Genomic DNA, 13,170 nt, shown 5'->3' with positions numbered 1-13,170 from the left:
ACATATTTTTGCCGCTTTATAGGTCCCTGGTAAGGCCTCACCTTGAGTATGCAGTGCAGTTTTGGGCTCCAGTCCTTAAGAAGGATATTAATGAGCTGGAGAGAGTGCAGAGACGTGCAACTAAACTGGTAAAGGGGATGGAAGATTTAAGCTATGAGGTTAGACTGTCGAGGTTGGGGTTGTTTTCTCTGGAAAAGAGGCGCTTGCGAGGGGACATGATTACTCTGTACAAGTACATTAGAGGGGATTATAGGCAGTTGGGGGATGTTCTTTTTTCCCATAAAAACAATCAGCGCACCAGAGGTCACCCCTATAGATTAGAGGAACAGAGCTTCCATTTGAAGCAGCGTAGGTGGTTTTTCACGGTGAGGGCAGTGAGGTTGGGGAATGCCCTTCCTAGTGATGTGGTAATGGCAGACTCTGTTAATGCCTTTAAGAGGGGCCTGGATGAGTTTTTGAACAAGCAGAATATCCAAGGCTATTGTGATACTAATATCTACAGTTAGTATTACTGGTTGTATATATATAGTTTATGTATGTGAGTGTATAGATTGGTTAGTATAGGTTGTGTGCTGGGTTTACTCGGATGGGTTGAACTTGATGGACAATGGTCTTTTTTCAACCCTATGTAACTATGTAACTATGTAACTATGTAACATAACCCACAATGCATTACTTTCCTTATTTACATCACGTGTGCAGGGAATTGTGGGATTTGGAGTATGCAGGCTGAAGACAGTCAACTACTGTTTGATTTTTTTTGAATCTCAAATTAGTCAGCCAGTTCAGCAGAAAAACAGGGGGCCGGTCTTAGGTAACTGTTCCAAACCATATTATTACATTAAAAACGCAAAAGGCTGCATATATTTCAACTGATGTATACTGCAAAGTTGCTTGAAATTATGTTTACATTTTAAAAAACTCTGTTTGGGGGGAGTTCCCCTTCAAAAATCATATCAGTTGGTTTATTAGCTTCTGATAAAGGCAGCTTTCCATCTAAGCTGTATACTTGTGCGTATGTACAGACATAATGAGTTCAGTACATAAAACAAATAGTGCACACAAAGTTCTGTATTTGCTGGGGCAACACAAAACTCCATCATCTACTTTTCCCTGTGATCATTTCTGTATACAATATAAATGTTAAAATTGAATATACATTCTCGAATGGTTTAATCTCAATCACGTTTTGTTCGGGAAACAACATAATATTTTCATTAGACAAGATTAATAAAAGCTTGATTGTTTATGTAATGTTTTTTACATTTACCACAACCTTTCAAAAATAAGGTAATTTTTTAATATCATTTTTGAAAAAAATCTAAGTAAAATTGTAATAAATCTGCTCCAGGGTTATTGTAAAAAAAAAAAACATGAAAAACATGCAAAAAGAAATCTTTTCAGAATCCTTTCTTTTGTAAGCTAGGTAACAGAGAAGAGAGCAAGATCGTAATGGTTTTGATGAACTGTTCTGATAAGACAAACAGAACTGTGACCCCGTGGGCACTTTCATCTCTCCAGCTCCCATTGCTTCCTTGATTTATCTTCTTGCTGATATTGAGGCTGGCATGCTGTACAGCCATTATATATAATGTAAGCCTTTCATGACTGGAAAAGGCTGAGAAACTTTTCTATAAAGTTATGAGCTGTAAAGTATAGGGACGACACAGTATATTCGAACTTTCTTCTATACATTTTGTATTTTTTAGGGCAGCTTTGGCAATGAGGTAAATGGAACTATAGCCCCAGGTTTATGTCAGGGCCAGAAAATTTGTTGCTACTCCTCTGTGGATAGCATCTTGTATTCTGACCTCAAAGCCACTGAGGGGAAGGAGCATCGAATAGGGTGTTTTCTCATTTTTTACCCTGTACTTGGTGGAATGTCAAAAGTGCAGAAGGTCATTCATGTATGAAGATGAAATAACCTAGAACATACCCCAAGGAATTGTCCTGAAAAAAACAGCAACAAGTTACACAGTAGAACAAAATATTAGAACAGATTTCAACAATTATAGTTTTACAACTACTGTAGTAGGGGGTTAAATGCAAATGTAGCCTTAAAATGTACAAAGTACAGGTATGGGATCCGTTATCCAGAAACCCATTATGCAGAAAGTTCCACATTTAGGGGAAGGCCATCTCCCATAGACTCCATTGTAATTAAATAATTCACATTTTTCATCATGATTTTCTTTTTCTCTGTAATAATAAAAGTTCCTTGTTATTGATCCCAACTAAGATATAATTTATCCTTATTGCAAGCAGATAAATCCTATTGTGTTTAAATAATGTATGTATGGAGTACTAAATTACAGAAAGACCCCTTTTCTGGAAAACCCCAGGTCCTGAGTATTCTGGATAACAGATCCCATACCTTTATATCTTACATTTGTGTCAATCCATTGATTTATATAATCCCTTTTACAGTATAATGTAGTGCACTATACACTTCTCAACACAAGGCAGGCAACATGAAGACTTTATGACCAGTAACCACATTATTGGGCTTATTTCTCAATTCTCTATTTCTCTAAATTGAATAAACGTGCATATCAAATGCTTGCTTATTTATTAATGTGGTAAACTTGTGTGATCAAAAAAAGCTGCTGTTTTCTGTGCATCCTGTCCCCAGTGCTCTGTATGTGAGCAAAGTTTAGGTTCAGTTGGGCGGCATGCCCTCCCTAAATTTGTGCCTTCCTAGGCCCTGAATATGCTTATTTTTGATGCAGAGCTTTCCAACTTCAGTTCATTCAAATTTGATCTTTACAAGGAATCTTTAAAACATATTTGGCATGCTCTGGGGAGATTTTTCAGCAGTTTTGCAAAGTTTTAGGCAGAATGGGACATATTTGCTTATTACTAGTGTAAAGTCAATCCTATTTGGCAGGTTAACCCCCATATATAATAACAGACACTAATTATGCCCAGGTGCAGTAACCCATTGTGACCAATAAGAAATTTGCTTTCAAACTTGTGACCACTAAATCTGCCTGCTGATTGGTTGCTATGGGCTGCTATACCATGGCAAACTTAGTGGTTTTTATTACATAACCCCAGTATGCATTTTGCCAGGTTCCCAGTGAGGAGTGCTACAGTATATGCATTTCCCCTACCAGAGGTGTGGGATTATAGAGCCCACACTCCAGTTGGAGGAAACAATAGTCTTTTTTTAAAAAAAATAGCCCCCTACAGTGCTAGGCTGTCTGCATTGGGAGGGTGCTCCTGGTTCGGCCAGCTATGTTGTGGCACTTGCATGTGCATAACAATAACAAAAGTGCCACAGCTTATTATGCACATGAGGACATAGGAAAATGAGTTGCATCCAGCGATCCTATGTCAGACTTATGCACAGAATGAGGAGCGGTGAGTCTTGAGCTAAATAACATGGCTGCCCACACTGGGATCTCCCTCCTGGTGTGGGTGGGTTAGCTAAAGCTAAAGTTGAAAAACATTTATTCAGTCCATTTCTTAATTTTTTCTAACTGGTATGAAGACAGGCCTTGCAAATGACACTAGGAACCTGTCCTATTATTTACGGCATTATATCTCAGGGGTGTTTCAGCAGCTGCAGGCCTTCATTTCTGGTAGACACATGGCCTCCACTGGTGCTTGAGGTTATCCAACAAGCCCCTACTCCACAGCTTTAAGTAAAGAAAAGGTCAAGACAGTGAAAATTGCTTACAATGTGCATTTATTTATTTTGCTAATGGCAAAATGATAGAAAAAAACTGATCTTGCATCATCATGCAAATCTACTGCATGATAAGTCTCATATTGTACATACACACAATGCTGGAAAAAATGTAATCTGGGCTAAAGGTCAACTATACCCCTTAATATTGCAAGTTTCTATGAAAATATATATTATAAAAACAGATAAAGTAATAAAATACTGCCATTTTAAGAATTAGAACCTCAAAAGAAATGAAAGGTGCAGACTTTACCCAGGTACACCAACCTGGGTATTATGTTTGTTTTGAAACAGGTGACAACTAAATGCCACCTGCTTATCTGCTGTTATAGGTAATTAGCCCTGGGCTTATTATATAACCCCAAGTCAATCCTCTGGCTCCTACAAGGCACTTAATTACACAACAACCAGTTAGTTACAACAACCAATGAGTGGCACGCAGAACATCACAAAATGGAGGTAAACTTTTTGATAATATGCGTATGCCAGTTTGATAAGATTATTTGCTAGAACAGTAATTCTTGTTAGAACACCTGTTGGTGAAGTTTTCTTGTAGAGCAAATAGAACTCATTTACAGAAACGAATGAGGAGAAAAAAGGGGGTGAAATTCTCATTATTCCACCATTTATTGTATTCCATTGTCTGTTCTCTTCTCATTCCATTCTGTATTTTTATCTTGTTTTCACAGTTTTGTCATGTGCTCTTCTCTTATCCTTCTCTATTTGTCATTTTCTCTTTCTTATATCATTTTCCTCATCCCTCTTAAGTACCCCTAACTTCTTTATATTCTGACATAAACCCCCTAAAATCCCAGTGTAGGGTGTAAATGAACATTATTTTAAATTAGGTATGTGAAGGGTTTCTGTGTAGTGGGGGGCTCTTTAACAGATTTTGATTTAGAAGCTGGAGCTCCTCTTTAATTATTTCATCCCTTTAATAAAAATGGCCGAATACATTTTCCAAGTAAAAAAAATACCCAAAGAACACAATGGATAAGTAGTCTGTAGTCATGCCAACTCTGGGTTGACTGCCAAACAAATTTATTCTCTGTGGCTTTTTTTTTTTTTGTCTGGGGTCATTAGAAGATGTCACCTAATAATCTGTGCAAAAAAGGAAGAATGTGCACTAATGATGTGATCCCCACAAAATATCATAGTATATATAACATATATATATATATATACATACAGACCTTTGCAACTGAGGTTTAGAAAAATGTGGGTAGGATCACTGTTAAATTTATCACTGAAAATCATTTGTAAAGTGTGACTTTAATTGATACTGTGGGAAGCCAATACCAAGTTTTCAGCCTAAGGCTGTGTTTATTTCGTTCAACTTTCTAGTAGTCTGGCTTTTGCATGTGGCATTAGATACAACCTCTGGACGTGTTCCAACAACAAGCGTAGATGGGCATGTTTCATTTTTTGTGAGCGAGACATTCATTGTTATTTGTAGTATCAATCACTTCGCTCATTATGTGTTGATTTTCTTAATTAGTGCTGTCACCTAATGCAAGTGATAAATGGCAAAGTCATGTGTGCTTAGCATTCCACTTGGCTACTGATACCATCTGTCCTGCAGGTAGGTCAGTAGCTTTGCTGATGGGAGAGAAAGGTCTGTGACACACGCGATTATTCTCCTCTAGCAGTGGCAACTAATCTTCTCCAATGCTTTCCTACCAGCAAGAAAGTAAATTGGTGGTATATAGTAGACCAGTCATTTACTTAACTACATAATTAGGAGCCAGATTATGAAAACATGATTCAAAGAAGTCAGTGGATCTCTCCTTGAATCAGAGGGATATACAAATCTATTTTTAAGGCCCCATCTGTTCAGTTTGCTAAATGCCTTAAGGGGGTGTTTTATGTAGTGGTTCAACTGTTGCAAGTTGTAGACTGGCCCTCTGTGATATATATATTATATTTTTTCTTTCTGCACTGCCTTAGGCTACTTCTGCCTTAACCCTGGGTCTAATTTTATCCAGTAACTGTAATTAATACTTGAAAAATAGACTTTGCTTTGGTAGCCAACTGTAGTGAGACTCTATACAGTTAAACATGACCCATCGGCTCTTGTAAATAACACATACTGAATAATAGTTACATATTAAACATTTTGCAGTTGGATATTAAACCTTTAAGTGCACACAGTAAATATAAAGCTATTCCGTTCTCTTGATCATTTAACAGTTCAGTTAGCACATGATCATTTGTTATTTTCTAGAAAATTGTGTTAACATCATCAGAATGATTACCTGCACAAACATAAGTTTAAAAGAAGTTTAGCAGTGCACTTTTATAGCCATGACACTAAGGGGCAGATTTATCAAAACGTGAGTTCGAAACCCAAATGGGAAAAATTTCGGATTGGATACGATAATTTCTGATGATCACAAATATGCTTACGAAAAAATCGTATTAGTCACGATAATATCGTATTGGCAATCAGAAAGTCACGAAATTTTCGTATCCGAACGATTGTAAAATGCAGAAAAAAATCTCCGACTTTGATCCTTCTGTGCATGATTTTGGAAGCCTCCCACAGGAATCAATGGCACTCTGCAGCTCCAACCTGCCCAAGGAAAGTCTCCCATAGGGCTCAATGGCACTCTGCAGCTCCAACCTGGCCCAAGGAAAGTCTCCCATAGGGCTCAATGGCACTCTGCAGCTCCAACCTGGCCCAAGGAAAGTCTCCCATAGGGCTCAATGGCACTCTGCAGCTCCAACCCGGCCCAAGGAAAGTCTCCCATAGGGCTCAATGGCACTCTGCAGCTCCAACCCGGCCCAAGGAAAGTCTCCCATAGGACTCAATGGCACTCTGCAGCTCCAACCCGGCCCAAGGAAAGTCTCCCATAGGGCTCAATGGCACTCTGCAGCTCCAACCCGGCCCAAGGAAAGTCTCCCATAGGACTCAATGGCACTCTGCAGCTCCAACCCGGCCCAAGGAAAGTCTCCCATAGGGCTCAATGGCACTCTGCAGCTCCAACCTGGCCCAAGGAAAGTCTCCCATAGGGCTCAATGGCAGTCTGCAGCTCCAACCTGGCCCAAGGAAAGTCTCCCATAGGACTCAATGGCACTCTGCAGCTCCAACCCGGCCCAAGGAAAGTCTCCCATAGGGCTCAATGGCACTCTGCAGCTCCAACCTGGCCCAAGGAAAGTCTCCCATAGGGCTCAATGGCACTCTGCAGCTCCAACCTGGCCCAAGGAAAGTCTCCCATAGGGCTCAATGGCACTCTGCAGCTCCAACCTGGCCCAAGGAAAGTCTCCCATAGGGCTCAATGGCACTCTGCAGCTCCAACCTGGCCCAAGGAAAGTCTCCCATAGGGCTCAATGGCACTCTGCAGCTCCAACCCGGCCCAAGGAAAGTCTCCCATAGGGCTCAATGGCACTCTGCAGCTCCAACCTGGCCCAAGCAAAGTCTCCCATAGGACTCAATGGCACTCTGCAGCTCCAACCTGCCCAAGGAAAGTCTCCCATAGGGCTCAATGGCACTCTGCAGCTCCAACCTGGCCCAAGGAAAGTCTTCCATAGGGCTCAATGGCACTCTGCAGCTCCAACCTGGCCCAAGGAAAGTCTCCCATAGGGCTCAATGGCACTCTGCAGCTCCAACCTGGCCCAAGGAAAGTCTCCCATAGGTCTCAATGGCACTCTGCAGCTCCAACCTGGCCCAAGGAAAGTCTCCCATAGGGCTCAATGGCACTCTGCAGCTCCAACCCGGCCCAAGGAAAGTCTCCCATAGGGCTCAATGGCACTCTGCAGCTCCAACCTGGCCCAAGGAAAGTCTCCCATAGGGCTCAATGGCACTCTGCAGCTCCAACCTGGCCCAAGGAAAGTCTCCCATAGGGCTCAATGGCACTCTGCAGCTCCAACCTGGCCCAAGGAAAGTCTCCCATAGGGCTCAATGGCACTCTGCAGCTCCAACCCGGCCCAAGGAAAGTCACGATACCGAAGCTTGAATGAATCCGAAACTTTTGTACTCTTTGCGACAATACGATTTTGTCGCGGTTTTTTTTACGCACAGTACAAAAAGGTCGGCAAAAATACACAAGATGCGAAAAAGTTGCAGAAAACACGAACGGTCCGATCGAACGAACGATCGTGGATTGATTAATCTCCCTCTAAGCATACAGATTGCTTTCAAACCATATTTGATACTTCATTATTTAAAACAGCTATGAAATGTATGGAAACAACTAGGTGTGGACACCATGTTAGTAAGTTATTAGTAATAATTATGGGCAAAATGTCTGTATGAGATGCCATTCCAGCATATCTCTGAATTTCCACTTCTTATCATGCACTGAAGTATTACAATGATTATACAAGGACAAGAGCGCAGGGCATATTTATGGAAAGATAATGTCAGAACTGATGTGCTGGAATGATTCTTGCTTGGCAGAGAAGGTAAATGGAGTTTAAAGCAAACTGACAGAAGCTGTAGATTAGCTATTCCAATTAGTAGAATGAAAGATACAGAGACTGTACAATGCATTCTTCAGAGCTTGGGTTGGAATGATAACAATGATTCTTAGATACAAAGCTGGCACATGGTGGTCACAGACTATAAGACTCTGATACACAAATGTCATGGTCCCTGTATAAAGCTATAAACGTTGCTCTGATGCCAGGTTGTCTGTGACATTTTGGCAGCAAATCAGAAAAACAGGTTATACTTGGCTATGCAAAATCTGCCTTGGTCCAGTAACCATTAGCAACCAATTAGATACTTGCTTTCATTATGTTCGATAAACTGGTTGTTAAGGTTTACTGGCCTGGGACCTGTCTTTTGTATGACTGGTTCTTTTTCATGTAGCATTAATGTTCATTATCAAAAGACCTCAGGGGCGTAATTTTCTGTTTGTAAGCATAACACTTGATGTGAAAGCTTGTGTACATTAAAATATCAAACATGAAAGTTAAAATTAAAATACACAGTTCTCTTTGAGAACTGCAAACTCTTTTTTGTGCCTGCAAAATTTGTATAATAAGTTTACCTTACACTGCAGGGTATGGGTTTCTAGATCCAGGTTGGGACTGGGATTCAAAATAGGCCCTGGCATTTCTAGTACACAGAGGCCCAAACAGCGCCCACCAGCCCAATAAATAGTGACTATCTATGGCATCTTACAGCAGCCCCTTTGGCATTTATCAGAATCTATAGATTGCCAGTCTAGGCCTGACTAGAACTGGTGCAAACCTTGTTATTACATTACTCCAATTGATCCATCATGAGTAGGAGACTATAGATGTGACCCTCTATTATATCTTCCCATTTGACTGCCCTAGTTTGGTGCCTGCAAGTCTTATCTCACGGACTCCCTGTATAACAGTTACATAGCAGCCTGTTTTACCAGAAGGTGCTGCTCCAACAAGCTTTTTATAACTTTCTGCATCACTATGTGAGGGGGGTTTAGATATCACTTTATGATTCATTTATTGCTCAATTGAGCTGGATAATCGTGAATTCTCTTGAGGAAACGTGGCCTGTTCCCCGGGCATTTTATAAAATAGAAGTTAAGAATGATCATATTTATGCAAAGACATTGTGTAATCACAGAGATTGAAAGAGAGATATAAACTGGTGATGCACTGGTTCATTCATTGGAACTGCAAACGTCTGTACCTTTAGGCTCATGTTATGTGAGTTGTATTCTCTGCCAGCATTTTTCAGCCAGTGGAGTAGTTCCAGAACCTGATGGTGGTGCTTGCTATTCATATTAAAATTCAGAGCTGTACAGGTCCTTTTCAAAAAATTAGCATATTGTGATAAAGTTCATTATTTTCTGTAATGTACTGATAAACATTAGACTTTCATATATTTTAGATTCATTACACACAACTGAAGTAGTTCAAGCCTTTTCTTGTTTTAATATTGATGATTGTGGCATACAGCTCATGAAAACCCAAAATTCCTATCTCAAAAAATTAGCATATCATGAAAAGGTTCTCTAAACGAGCTATTAACCTAATCATCTGAATCAACAAATTAACTCTAAAAACCTGCAAAAGATTCCTGAGGCTTTTAAAAACTCCCAGCCTGGTTCATTACTCAAAACCGCAATCATGGGTAAGACTGCCGACCTGACTGCTGTCCAGAAGGCCATCATTGACACCCTCAAGCAAGAGGGTAAGACACAAAAAGAAATTTCTGAACAAATAGGCTGTTCCCAGAGTGCTGTATCAAGGCACCTCAGTGGGAAGTCTGTGGGAAGGAAAAAGTGTGGCAGAAAACGCTGCACAACGAGAAGAGGTGACTGGGCCCTGAGGAAGATTGTGGAGAAGGACCGATTCCTGACCTTGGGGGACCTGCGGAAGCAGTGGACTGAGTCTGGAGTAGAAACATCCAGAGCCACCGTGTACAGGCGCGTGCAGGAAATGGGCTACAGGTGCTGCATTCCCCAGGTCAAGCCACTTTTGAACCAGAAACAGCGGCAGAAGCGCCTGACCTGGGCTACAGAGAAGCAGCACTGGACTGTTGCTCAGTGGTCCAAAGTATGTCATTCGGAAATCAAGGTGCCAGAGTCTGGAGGAAGACTGGGGAGAGGGAAATGCCAAAATGCCTGAAGTTCAGTGTCAAGTACCCACAGTCAGTGATGGTCTGGGGTGCCATGTCAGCTGCTGGTGTTGGTCCACTGTGTTTTATCAAGGGCAGGGTCAATGCAGCTAGCTATCAGGAGATTTTGGAGCACTTCATGCTTCCATCTGCTGAAAAGCTTTATGGAGATGAAGATTTAATTTTTCAGCATGACCTGGCACCTGCTCACAGTGCCAAAACCACTGGTAAATGGTTTACTGCCCATGGTATTACTGTGCTCAATTGGCCTGCCAACTCTCCTGACCTGAACCCCATAGAGAATCTGTGGGATATTGTGAAGAGAAAGTTGAGAGACACAAGACCCAACACTCTGGATGAGCTTAAGGCCGCTATTGAAGCATCCTGGGCCTCCATAACACCTGAGCAGTGCCACAGGCTGATTGCCTCCATGCCACGCCACATTGAAGCAGTCATTTCTGCAAAAGGATTCCCGACCAAGTATTGAGTGCATAACGGAACATAATTATTTGAAGGTTGACTTTTTTTGTATTAAAAACACTTTTCTTTTATTGGGCGGATGAAATATGCTAATTTTTTGAGATAGGAATTTTGGGTTTTCATGAGCTGTATGCCACAATCATCAATATTAAAACAAGAAAAGGCTTGAACTACTTCAGTTGTGTGTAATGAATCTAAAATATATGAAAGTCTAATGTTTATCAGTACATTACAGAAAATAATGAACTTTATCACAATATGCTAATTTTTTGAAAAGGACCTGTATTAGTGAAAAAAGCACAGAAGCATGTAGCTATTTGTTAACACTCAAACACAGTGTTAGTAACATAGTGCCAGCTTTTCTGTTGCTGAAGGAAAGAATATGTATACAATTATTTTGGAGCTTTTCTAGGGAAATATATTAAGATTTAAATATGTGCCTGCAATGTTTAGTGGCTGTACGTTTATAGGAAAGCGGCCAAAAAGTGTCATATAAAAATTTTCCTGTCTCCAGATTTCACTTTGGAAATCTGGTAACCTTTGTCTAAATAAGCTGATAACAATTTTATATTAACAATTTCAAGTGGCCAGTTTCAGTCTACATACACACATAAACACACACACATATATTTCTATTGCTTATTTGAAAATATCTGAACAAAAAAAGAAAAAAAGATCATTTGTTAATTCATTTACAATTAAAAAGTAAGTTGACGGTTGACAATTTATTTAATTTATGTTAGTTAAACTTGTGTATATTTTAATTCAAACTGCAGATAAGGGCACTATACTGTATAGATACCTGGTCATGTCAGGTGGCAATGAGGTAAGGCGGGAATTTACTTTCTAGTAATTTCCTGGAGCCCAATGACCTGAAGCACAGTGCAGAGAAGCAGGGCATGACAGAGTTAGGAGGGCAGCCTGTACCCCACCCCCTCTTTCTAGATGGTCGGCCATTGGGAGCTTCAAATTTCTTGTGGGCAGGGTAAGAGGATGGGTTACCCAAGGCACGTAATTCTACCTTCAGTTGGCTTTGGGGGGGTCAGCAACTCACTATGTCCCTTGCTAAGGGCAGTGATATACGGGGAGATTAGTCGCGCCATGACAAATCTCCGTTGTCGTGGGTGCCTAATCTCCCCGCAATGCCATCCCACCGGCTAGAATGTAAGTCGCCAGTGGAATGGCATACGCGGCGCCGCGATTTGCCGAAGTCGCTGAAGTTTCCTCTCAAGGCAACACGACAACGAAGATTTGTTGCTTGACGACTAATCTTCCCGTGTGTCACTGCCCTAAGAGGTGGGTCATTTGTCTGTTGTCGCAGTTGACGGAGGATACCTTACTCTGTGCCCCAGGGGGAAGTTAAAGGTGGTACTTGACAAGGAAAGTGAGTAGCCTAGTAGGCCTGGGGTCCTGATTGTAAGGTTGTCAGCCTTGGTTTAGGTATGGGAAGAAAGGAGGTAGGAACCGGGTGTTACATTTGGGCTCAGTGTTAGTCCTTTTGCGCTTGAGTGAGGACTAATGATCTGCTACCTTCTCATTCCAAAAGTGGTGTCCTGGTGCTTTTTGGGGGGGAAAGGGGTGAAGGGTAAGTTAAGGTAATTGGGGGGGGGGATGGGTTGCAAGCTCAACGGTGCAACTGTCATGGTGTTACTAGGCTATGAGTCTTGAAATATTATTGGATCTTCTTTCAACATATTGTCAGCACCCCTCTTATACTGTAGATCTACATTAAAGGGTTAAAAGTTTAAGCACATTTGATCCTCTCAGTCCTGCTGTTCGAGAAGAAGTATAACTGGCCTTATATCAAGGACTCCCATTTCTAGCAGGAAATAGGAGAGAAAACGTTGAATAAGCTGCTAGGCATCTGTTCAGCACAGACCTAATATAAATGGATGGTCTTCTATTCCTTCTCGACCAGTTACTGTTTTCTCTGGTTGGTTCTGACTCCTGCCCAGCTTTCTGATTGCTGCCTGCTTTATTTTCCTATATTTAGCTGTTTGTTCTAACTCAGTTGTATAAATGAAAATAACATTATTCCAATCATTTTCAAAAATCTGATTTCTTTTAAAAACTCAAATTAGAAAATAGCTGTAATGATAAAAATCAACCTACCATTGACATTGCCAGGTGTTAGTTGTCAATTGTTTTCTAATTTGTTTTTGATAAATTTTGAAACTTCATGTTTGTAAAACATTTGAATATATACATTTGTTATTTTTCTTTCTTGAGTTAAAAATAAAGTTCAACTCAAATTTGGATTTTATTAAATCTGCCCCTACTTGCCTAAATGGACAGTGTACAAAGGTGCATAATGTGGTGTAAGGAAAATAATACCTTTTATCTTTTTTTACTTGTTTAAATTTGCATAGTGCACCCACATTGTCTGATTGCCACTGTTGAACATGACAACTGATTTAGAATGGTGCAGGCAGCCATGTCATGGGAG

The sequence above is a fragment of the Xenopus tropicalis genome, chromosome 5, assembly GCF_000004195.4.
Source record: "Xenopus tropicalis strain Nigerian chromosome 5, UCB_Xtro_10.0, whole genome shotgun sequence".
Lineage (NCBI taxonomy): Eukaryota > Metazoa > Chordata > Amphibia > Anura > Pipidae > Xenopus > Xenopus tropicalis.
This window is presented reverse-complemented; position numbering follows the sequence as displayed.